Raw genomic sequence first — 11,646 nt, 5'->3', positions numbered from 1 at the left:
TGTAAAACATTTATTTATTGATGTAAATGTGGTGTTATTTGAACATAGTCTATACAGATCCCAGAGGCAGCGCTGCTCTCATGTGAAACATGAAGCTCCACTTTTAATTCAAACAAACTAATGATAATAATGCCACAGTGGGACCAGCCGGCGCCCGGTGGCAAAACTAAAAGCTAAAACAGCCACAGTCCAGGTGAACCTCTGCAGCGTCCGTCCCACAGCTCACCGACACAGCAACGGCTACACCGGCAACAAAACTGAGGGCCGCCGCCGTCAGCAGATGAATCTCCGCTTGCCCTGATAGCATTAGCTCGGCGGCTAGCGCTAGGCCCGTCGTCCTGTGCTGACGGTGGCGGCCCTCATTGTTGTTGTGGTGTAGCCTTCAAGGCTCCCGCTGCTGTGGCGGTGAGCCATGGGTCCGATGCTGCAGTGGCTCGGGACCACGGAGGCTCGGGGTGAACGGGACGAACGGGGCTAGCCGCCGAGCTAACGGTTAGCACCGGGCTAGTCGAGCTAACGCGTTAGCGCCGGGCTATTAGCCGCCGAGCTAACGCTATCAGGGTAGCGGAGATTCGTGTGCCCCCAGCATATTTCCCTCACTGCTCAGTGTGTATCCGAGACATTCAGATAAGAGCTGGACTCAGACTCAGGCTCAAGCCCGTAGCTGCTCGGGTACGATGTGACAGTTAGCAGTAGGCCATTTGATTGACAGTTGAAACTTGACGAAGCTCAGCAAGTGGGCGGGGCTTATGTGCCTGCAGCAGACATCCAGAGCTGCGAGAACTGCCTCATTTAGTCATGATTTTAAAACCTAATTTCACCTACTAAAAGAATTTTTCTAGCATCCAACATTGGCAGGATGGTTAATAGGACATATGTCTGGGATGTGATTAACTCAGAAAACGAATCCAGTGTCACTTTTCAGGGACTTTAAGTGCGACTCTTTACTGTTACGCTACTACAGCGCTAAATCTTCCTTAAATCAGGTTTTAAGCACTCGTCCTTTTCAGACTTTCCTATAAAACTCATCTCCTCAGGTGAACCCAGTGACTCTGTCCTTGTGTTGTTTGCGTGTGTAAGTGTCCAGCTGTCTACAGGTCAGTGAAGGAAAGCTCAAGGTCACTGTGTGTGTGTGTGTGTCTGTGTGTGTGTGTGTGTGTGTGCAGACAGGTTTGCAGTATTATTGGCTCTGGTCCATCTGTTGTGTAGAAGGATTAGCAGAGAGGAGAAGGAGAAAGGAATCAATCAGATCGGACTAATGGATCCTCTCAGTGTCTCCAGCCTCGGCCTGAGCCCACCCATCGCCTTCATTATCCCTGTCTGCACACACACACACGCACACACACACACACACACACGCACCTACACACACACACACACTGAAGCACCAACACTGTAAACGGTGACGGCCTGTTTTTATAAATGTGCTGAATTACATGTCAGCCAAGCGGAAAGTGTTTTCCAGAAAGTGGGATAATATGGTAAACGGTGTTATTTTGAGCTTATCTGGTCATAAGAGCATTATGTGTGTGTGTGTGTGTGTCTGTGTGTGTGTGTGTGTGTCTGTGTGTGTGTGAGTGACTTGTGTTTATCCCTCTGGCTCTGCTGCTTTTTCCACTTCCTGTCCAGAAACAGCGTTGTCGTCGTTGTCGTCACATCTCAGAGTTTAGTTTGATTCGACTTGTGTTAAATAGAGTTTGTGTTTTTTTTAGAGTTTGGAGACAGTAACCATGGAAACAAAGTGTGCTGTTTGTGTTGTTTGTTTGTCATTTCATTATTGATTTAGAGAAAAGTGAACAAAACAAAACCTCTCATTCCAGAAACAAACTTGTTTGTTGTAAGATCACGAGAAACGTGTCCTGGTGTTGGTCCGACACACAGAGAGAAGTTTTCATATCATTTAGATACAGGAGATATTTTTAATCTCTCAGATATATAACATTGAAGTTTAAACTTATTTGGATGGATGTAAATTCTCTTATTTACGGCTTTGTGTGTTCACGGTTCTTCACAAATTTAGATTTAAAGTGCGTTGTCGTGTCCAAGCAAATATCCGTCGGTAGAATTTCATGATAGAAGAATACATGATATTATTGAATGGCCCCATCACTAAACCTATGTGTTGTCGTGTCATGGTTAGGCTGTACAGTGTGGGAATAATGGTTGAATTAAACCGTCAAAACCTATTTATTAGAGCTGCAACCAGCAATTATTTTCATTATCGATTAATCTGTAGATTATCGATTAGTTGTTTGGTCAATAAAATGTTAAAAAATGTTGAAAAAACCACCAGACGACGTCCTCAAATGTCTTGTTTTGTCCACAAACCAAAGACAGACTCGGTTTATTGTCATAAAGGAACAAAGAAACCAGAAATATTCACATTTAAAAAGCTGGAATCAGATAATTTTGACTTTTTTTCTTTAAAAACTATTCAAACTGATTATTAGATTATCAGAATAGTTGACGATTAATTTAATAATCGATTATTGTTCGATGAATCGATTAATTGTTGCAGCTCTACTGTTTATTTTCCTGACAGAGATTTGCTTGGACGCACTTTAAACCGTCGCCTCCTCAAAAAAATTTGATATAACCACCATGCTAGTGTACCACCTTTAGCTCAGATTGAGCTGCTTCGTCCACCAGTCCCAGCTTCCTACACTTCACTGTGCTGCTGACAGGATCTGATTAAACCACTTTACGACTGAACATTAGGAAGGGAATATTATTATTAGTATTATTAGTATTATACATCATTATATCCACTTGAAGCCATCACAGTGTCGTTGTTGATGTTGTTGACCTTTCTGCCTCAGCAGCCGTGACACTCATAATCATCCCAGACCAGAGGAGAGGGATTGTTGTTGAGCTGTAATGGAGGAGGTGAGGACGGGAATTATCCCGGGACAAACTGCCGGGGTTGTAGTGGAGACAAAGGACTGAGCAGTACCAGACACACACACACACACACTGTGTCTGGAGGGCCAGGCACTCAGGAAGCTCCGGGGAAATGGGACCAAATGTTTAAAGAATCCTGGACTGACTTGACCACGGAGTTAAAACATGGGCTGTATTTTATTACACTTGACATGAATGAGTCTGCTAGTAATAGATTACTTCTCTGTCGGCCTCCTCAGGTAGTTACTACAAAACTAGAGCTGTCGGAAAATAAAGTTGAAAGCCTTTATTGTCATTTTAAAATACAAACGAGACTGGGAGCGCTACTCCGTTGTGGTGCGTTCAATAAATATCATGACTAGAACATTTCCTGGCAGGAATTTTGAGAGTTCGTGGCAATGTAGTAGGGCTGTCAATTTCTATTCGATATTCAAATATTCGTTCGAACGGGTCATTTAATATTCGTTCAAACCTTATTTTTCTAAAAAGTGATAGCCCTAGTGTGTTGGTGTGTGTGATTGTGTTTGACAGAGCCTTGATATAAGTGTATGGTAGACAGCGCCATCAGAATGAACTTCGCTATTCGAACGCCAGGCTGAGACAGACAAACGTCAAGAAAAAGCGATTTTCTGCCTCTGCGCTGGTCTCACATTTGGGCCTATTGTGACAAAACGGTAGCTCCTATCAGAATAAGAAGCAGACCGTGGTCGTCGTAAGGACTTCCTGAACACTTTGATATGACTTTGGTGTTTCTAGAGTAAATATTTTGGAAACACTTGCGAGTTATAAACAGGGGTCCCTTCTGCTTCTCTCAGAAAATCTTTGTATTACAGTCAATGAGGAGCAGGGAGGGACCTGGCCGCACTCAGAGGCTCACAGTTTAAATTCCATAAGTCTCTCTGCTTTGTTGAACACATTGTTAGAGAGAAGACAAGTTTGTCTACAACTGTGGAAAAAATCATGTGTGTAGAGTGTAATTTGTGGCCGAGAGCAGCGTGGAAAGGGAAAGGTTTCAGATAACTTCTCCCACTCTAGCTGATGATGTCTTCCACTCTAGCCCGAACATTCTGTGCAATACACACCCATTATAATCTCAATATTTCTCCTAAAATGATCATGGTCATTGAACAGGGATTGATCAAACACTATAATACCTATTGAAATGTGGAAAATCATATCAATAGACGAGACTTGTCTCTACATTTTAAAGTTTAAATGGAGTCTCTAGGTGAAAGTATGTCAGAGCAGTAGATGTTTGAAAAAATCCAATAATTACTCTCTTTTTTTTAGCTTGTCCCATTCACTTCAGTGCAAAATTGCAGAGAAAAGTAATAACACACTGATCTCGATCGACCTGCATGTTGTGATATATGATTTGTCTTCAAGTTTCTCTTCTAGCTGTAGGACGAGTCTTGAATCGAAAATTGACACGGAAGATGACACTAAATATGACATAAAATACAACAGAGCACAAGAAAAGGACAGTTTAAGATCAAGTGCAGGTGTTGGTGTGGAAAAGGCAAACAGCTGGACTGGGTTTATTTATTTATTAAGTGAGATTAAGACTTGTCACGATACCAGAACTTCAGCAGTCGATACCAGCACCAGTAAACCTGTATGATTCTGGATACTCATTAGATACCACGATTAAAAAATCCAACAACAGAATCAATGAATTTCTAAATTCACATTAGCTTTATTAAAAAAACAGTTTCACATCAAATGTTTGTATCGGTTCTCATGACAACCGAGAGTCTGGTGTGATCCAGCTGTGAGTGTGTGAGTCACAGTTTAACAGTGTGTGTGTGTGTGTGTGTGTGTGTGTGTGTGGACGTAGACCATGTGTGGACCCTTCAGGGACACCGTGAGGTCAGTGTGTGTTCAGACCGTGGCGTGGGAGAGAGCGAGCTGAAAGCTGCAGCTTCGTTCATTCATACATTCATGTGACCTGATGATTCCTGCTCATTCACTGAATCTGAACATTATTTCATTCAACTTCTTCTTCCTCTTCCTCTAAACCTCTCTGTGCGTCGCTCCAGTGTTGTTCCCTCCTCCTCCCACCGTTATAATTCACTTTTATTTCCAGCGAAGAAAAACACACTCATATATTTTCACCACCAGCACCAGAATAGAAGAGGCTTCTCTCTGTTTAAGTTGATAAAGTCTCCAGATCAGCACAAGCTCGGTGTTGACACACAGAGACACGATGCTGGTTCTCATGGGAGCGGTCAGATGATTTCAGCCTGAGAAAGTTCTTCCTTTGTTCCAGCTGTGTGTGTGTGTGTGTGTGTGTGTGTGTGTGTGTGTGTGTGTGTGTGTGTGTGTGTGTGTGTGTGTGTGTGTGTGTGTGTGTGTGTGTGTGTGTGTGTGTGTGTGTGTGTGTGTGTGTGTGTGTGTGTGTGTGTGTGTGTGTGTGTGTGTGTTTGTGTGTGTGTGTGTGTGTGTTGCATCATCGCAGGCCGCACCTCATTATCCAGCCCAGCTGTGGCCAACTATTGTTTACAAAGATTTAATTACATTACATTGTTTCAGTCGACCAAAGTTAAAGGAATTTTCTTCTTCATCTTCATCATCATCGTGACTAGGGATGGACGATAACGTTTTTTTGAAACCGAGAACCGATAACTTCCTGCTTCCAAAGACCGATAACCGACAACACACCTGGAGATAAGAAACACTAGTGAGGACCTAACATATCATGACATCAATACTAAACAAAACCTAATATAGTTTTGACTCTTTAAATGAAGATATTCCATCAGCAAGATATCAAACTAAACTTTTTGATATCTCAAATGAACATTTAAGGTGCATTATTATTGATATTACAATAAAGGCCTCTAGAACTGATGCAAATATTATTTTGCATCAGGATTTAAAATAAATACAAAGTGCATTCCACAAGTAAAAAAAAAGGTGGCTGGTTCCATACAAATTAATGACTTTTCACTAAAGCAAATGAGGTTCAGTTCTACGAAGGAGCATTAGGGCCAGCCAAAAAAAAAAAAAAAAGCCAGCAAAGCCAGCCAAAAAAAAAAAATCAGCCAAAAGGGGGAAAAAGCAGGCAAAAAAAAAAAATTCCGGGCAAAAAAAAAAAAAAATCAGCCCCAAAAAAAAAAAAAATCCGGTACAAAAAAAAAAGCCAGGCGAAAAAAAAAAAAAAAAGCCAGGCGGAAAAAAAAAAAAAAAAAAGCCAGGCGGAAAAAAAAAAAAAAAGCCAAGCGAAAAAATAAAAAGTCAGGCATAAAAATAAATAAATTTAGGAAATATCAAAGTATTATTAGTCGATGGCCATGGCTGCCTCTACAGACGCGTTGATTAAGCGGTACTTCAGAATCGGCTATAATAATAAGGAAATTATGTCTCTTTTGGCTCACAGACACGGTGTGGTGATAAGTATTAGGACGCTGAAGAGACTGTGTCAGAAACTTGGTTTGTTCAGGAGGAAAAACCATACGAACTTGGAGGAGGTGGCCGCATTCATACAAACTGAAATAGCTGGAACGGGGCAGATGCAGGGGTACCGATGGTTGCACCTGCGTGCGATCCAGAGAGGTTATGTTGTGTCACAAGATACAGTAAGGCAACTGATAAAGTTGCTTGATCCTGTCGGTGTGGAGCTCAGACAGACGCGGCGTCTGAGGCGCAGACACTACCGCACCAGAGGCCCTAACGCGCTATGGCACATGGACGGCTATGACAAGCTGAAGCCATATGGCATTGCCATAAATGGTTGCATAGATGGTTTCAGTCGTTATGTCGTGTGGATGGAGGCTTACAGGACAAACAATGACCCTAAAGTCATAGCGGACTATTTCATCTCATCCATTGCGCGCTTGGGAGGATGTCCGGAGCGAGTGCGCGCTGACAGAGGCACGGAAAATGGGCACGTCGAGAACATGCTTGTCTTTTTGCGCAGGAACCACACAGATGCTTTTGCAAAAGACCGGAGTTTCATCTATGGACGCAGTACCGCAAACCAGCGGATTGAATCGTGGTGGGGAATCTTGAGAAAACAAAGTGCACAGTTTTGGATGAATCTTTTCCAAACCATTCAAGATGATGGACATTTCTCTGGGGATTTCTTGGATAAAAGTCTGATCCAGTTTTGCTTCCTCAACCTTGTTCAGGTACAGTAGGCCTGCAAACTCATTACTGTTGGTCTTCTAACCATTAGTATACAAATATCCTCCCTTTCTTCTTTCACCTGCACAAATGTAAACACATACACTAAAGGTGAACATATGAAAGCACATGGAAGAGAAAGGATAATAGGAGAGTCGTCCATAACAATTACTGTATTAAGTCCTGCCTTCCAGGTTACTGTTATGCTACACAGTACTATAGTACCTACTATAAAACCATGCAAGATCAAATAAATAATGAAAATAGCCTATTGAGTATGTGATTCAGCCTAAATTGACATGACATTAAAATTTTCAACAAATTAAACATATCCCACATAGTCTATGCTTGTGTGTTTTTATACAGCCAATGGATAAAGCCTTATGGTGTTATGTCTGATTTTTCGTTTTTATGTATTGATATTTTGTTTTTATGCAGGATGAACTTGATGAGGTCGTGACAACCTGGAACTCACACAGGATCAGAGCGAAGGCAGGCCATGGTGTGATCGGAGGTCGCCCTACCTTGATGTACACGCTTCCAGAGATGTACAGTGCTGAGGACAATCTCAAGGCAGTTGACATGGATGAGTTGGCCCTTTGTAAGGAGGAGTGCACCCCCAAAAGCCAATACCCATGTGATGACACTGTATTTGATCTCTGCTGTCTTCTGATGCAGGAAAAAGGATGGGATGCTCCTAAAGACGCATTTTCTGCTGCTGAACTGTACATCTTATTGAGAACTGAAATACTGCAAAATATCTGATGGTGGACAATTCTCTATGCACAAGGGAGGATCACTGGTGTAGGCTTCATTATTTCTGAGACTCAAATAAGCCACACAATGAAAATATGGTTTCCTCAAAGTTGGATGTGTAAGAATCCTTGTAATTATATATAACCAGTGTACAGTATACAGTCTACTTGCAGCATAGACCCATGCATTTTGTTTGAATGGCATTTGAGTATCTTCATCATGTGTTACATGTTAAATATATTGAAAACTCGCATACAGTGTTTAGACACAGTAAACAGAGCATTTTATGATTAGGCTATAGGTTTTCATCTCTTCTTACTAATGTTTACATCAAAGCCCTCACCTGCTTCTGTTACAGACAAGATAGTGGATTTCAATCATTTATTGTAATATTTTTGACCAATCAATTTTTTTGTTCGTGTCAGAGGTGAGTTATGCCTACTTATTCCCAACTTGATTTTGTATGAGATGTCATGGGCTAACTTTTGTTGCAGTAATAAACATGCAAGTTATGTAATGGTATCAATCCAAGGAAAGTGTCTAAAACGATGATCTAAACGTGCTGGTTCGCATTAAAGGCTTTATTGTGGATGATACAATGTGCACTTAATTTCTCACCACATTAATAAGGCACTAGATTCACCAGAGTGTTAACCTCTTGCCACAAAATTGTTCAGAAGAAATGTTTAAATGCATAAAAATCTTAATTAATTGCATGTCATGGCATCGGCTTGCAGATGCTTAACACTTAAGTGAATCTTGCCCTTTAACTTTAGAATAGATAAAAAAGACCACACACAAATGAAACTGATGCACTTCTTTAATATCAAATCATGGTTGGTCCATTTGTAATAAAAACTGCACCAACAGAACACTCCAATCAATTCCTTTTTTGCTTGGCTAGATTAGTGAACCAGTAGTTTTCATCGCCTTTTTATGGGACATCTTTTGCCTCAACCTGGGCAACATATAAACACATTCTTAGAACATGTGAAGTGTTCAAATCTGCAACCTGCTTCATGTATACCATGTCTGTGATGGTTTTATGAAAATACCCCAAAATAACTTCCACATCTCAAAACTTCACAACACATTTGCACAACCAGTTTAAGTTCCCTTCTGCAGTTAAATGATTCTGGAATGATTGCAGAGGGCCTGTGTGTAGAAATGCAACCACAAAATGCATTTTAAGGCACAGAACTGACATATTTGCAGTAATTCAATTAAGCTAAGTTAATGTATGGAAAAAGAAACATTGTACAACTGTGACCGGTTCTAATATATAACATAATGCTGAACATGTATTTGCAGGGGAAAATGTCACATAAAAATGAACATGTACATTTACAAATATTGTTGTCTACCATAGTAACTATATGAATTCTTTAATTGAGTGGTAGGCTATTCTCATTAGCTCATTGTAGCTGCCTTACGTACACACAAATGTGAGTATCTGTGCATGCTGGTTTCACTCAATATTAGCCAGTATATTTACCCTCAAATCGCTCATTCTGACCAAATAATGTGATTACATTTTGACTACTATCAAGCAGACCCTAAATCTGTGACATTGAGGTTTCTTTTCTCAGTGTGAGTTAATGTCATTTTGTACAATTATGTTTTTGGTTGGCTAAATAATTAATCTCGAATTCCATTTGTCATCATCTACTTGTAAGAAACTCTAACTTACCCCAAACTGTTATGTATAACAACTACATAGTTTGTGAAAATGGTGTTTGAAGTGACCTTATACAAACAGAGACAGAAGTAGTGAAATATTGGCTACTGGTCTGAAATCATAACATCTGACATTTCCACAATTTATATGGCTCTTAGTTGTTGCATGAATGCAGGTGACCTGAAGACAAACTGCATCTGTAAAAGCCATTCAAAGTACAAAAATAATAGAAGCTTTTGTGTTAATTGAGACTAGTCATCATTTTAGAAACCTTGGTTTGGCAAGAGCATGGTCATAATCATGGTCGAGGGGCCACATATTGTGCTACACAATGTCCATCACCCAGATGTTGCTCTCCAGGACATCATTAAATTCAGCACGAAAGACTGGGAAATTTTCATAGCTGTCAGGCAGCTCGAGGATCATTCCACATGTCCGTCCGATTGGTCGTCTTGCAAAATCAGACATTACTGTAAACTGAACAGCGACACTGTCTGACACAATCAAATTGGATCCTGTGCAGAATCTCAGAAACCTTCCAAGTTTTTCTTCATCCAGTTCCCGGATATACCTTCTGAGATGGTGTTCCACCTCTTTTTGCTTTGCTGTCATATCCGCTGGAAACTTCAACAGCCTTGTCACCTTCTTAGATGTTGGTTTCAGGTCAGCATACATCTTTGTCAGCTTCTCATAATTCAGAGATAGCTGTGGTTTTACGATTTCCCTCCAACAATCAATAACAAACATTGGCTTTTGCACCAGTTCTTTGTGGGAAATTTCCATCAGAATTTCTGGTAGGGTGTCTGCTGAGGCTTTTCTTCTGCATTCATAGTTGTCGAGGACCTCCAAAAGGTCATCAGGTTCAACAGAGGAGAAATCTTTTAAAGCTTCCCTGAGGATCTCTCGCTCTTGGCAGCTTACATACTGAAGAAAGATGTCTATCAGGTCAGTGTACACTGTTCCAAATAACATTTCCTCAACAAAGGGGGGTGCGAGCTTGATGGGAAGGTAGTTACAATCTTTGTATCCTCTCATGAAAATTCGGCCAATGGCTCTCCAGGTGTCAGCCTTGAAATCGTGCCTGATGAAGGGCACTTTCATTGTTGTGCCGAGTGTGCAACGATCATAAAATTCTTGCCAAAAAGCACTGTAGACATCTCTTAGAACTCCTGACCCGCTACCAGCTTCTTCTGAATTATCTGGGAGTAATCTCTTCACGCCCAGTGGTATGGTCAGAGTCTCTGGGTCAGAAAATGCTTTAATCATGTCATTAAAGCAATTTGCATGGTGTATAGTTATCATTTTTGTTTGATGTGAACGGTCAGGTGTTTCAGCCTGATCAATGACTGTGTCATCTGGTTCAAATTCAGCATCTGTGCATGGCCCAAATGTAACTTCAGGGTCAGTGTTATCATGTGGGTTATTGTCTAGTGTGTCCACTACATCATCTTCTATAACAACTAAATCCCCCTGTACTATCTCTGATAAACAGATATGGATCTCTGATATCACTGAGCAATCTGTGAGAGCAACTGACTGATCCGTGGCAACTGGGTGATGCAGACTGACCTGGTCCTGGTCTTGGTCTAGATCTGAGTAACTGGATACCAGTGATTGGCTGTCAGAAACTTCAGTAATTCCATCCTGGTCCTCAAAGCTACAATCATCATCTCTGTGTTCATGCTCAGTGGTAGAGGATTCTTCACCGGATTGTGGTTTTGCTTGAGTGACAATATAGAAACGCAGCTTGGGTAGTTTGACACTGTCATACATTTTGCCAATTGAGACATCATCAGAAAAAGAGTTCTGCTGAAAATCCCATACATCAAATGCAAAGTCTGATACATGGCCTTTACTTGAAACACCACTTGGGAAAAAAAGACTCTTCCCCTCTTCCAGGATGTCATTAAATCCACCATTGGTGTCCATAACAACAGTTCTAGTGCCCCCTCCTTGCTTTGCTCTAACCTGTTTAGCTCCGCCTTTGTCTTGGTGTATCCAACATATCTCAATTGTCCGTGTAGTTAGCTTTCGTTTGGAATCAGATCTGGAGGTTTGAGGCTCTGCTTCATTTTCTTTGGTCGACTTTTTTAGCTTCATTTTCTCCCTGAGTTTTTCAAGCAGACCCAGTTTTCGCTTTGAGACAGGCTTTTGATTTCTGCAAAAATTGAAAAGTGCAATTCTGT

This window comes from Trachurus trachurus, assembly GCF_905171665.1.
Source record: "Trachurus trachurus genome assembly, chromosome: 3".
Lineage (NCBI taxonomy): Eukaryota > Metazoa > Chordata > Actinopteri > Carangiformes > Carangidae > Trachurus > Trachurus trachurus.
Note: the sequence above shows the minus strand (reverse complement) of the source record.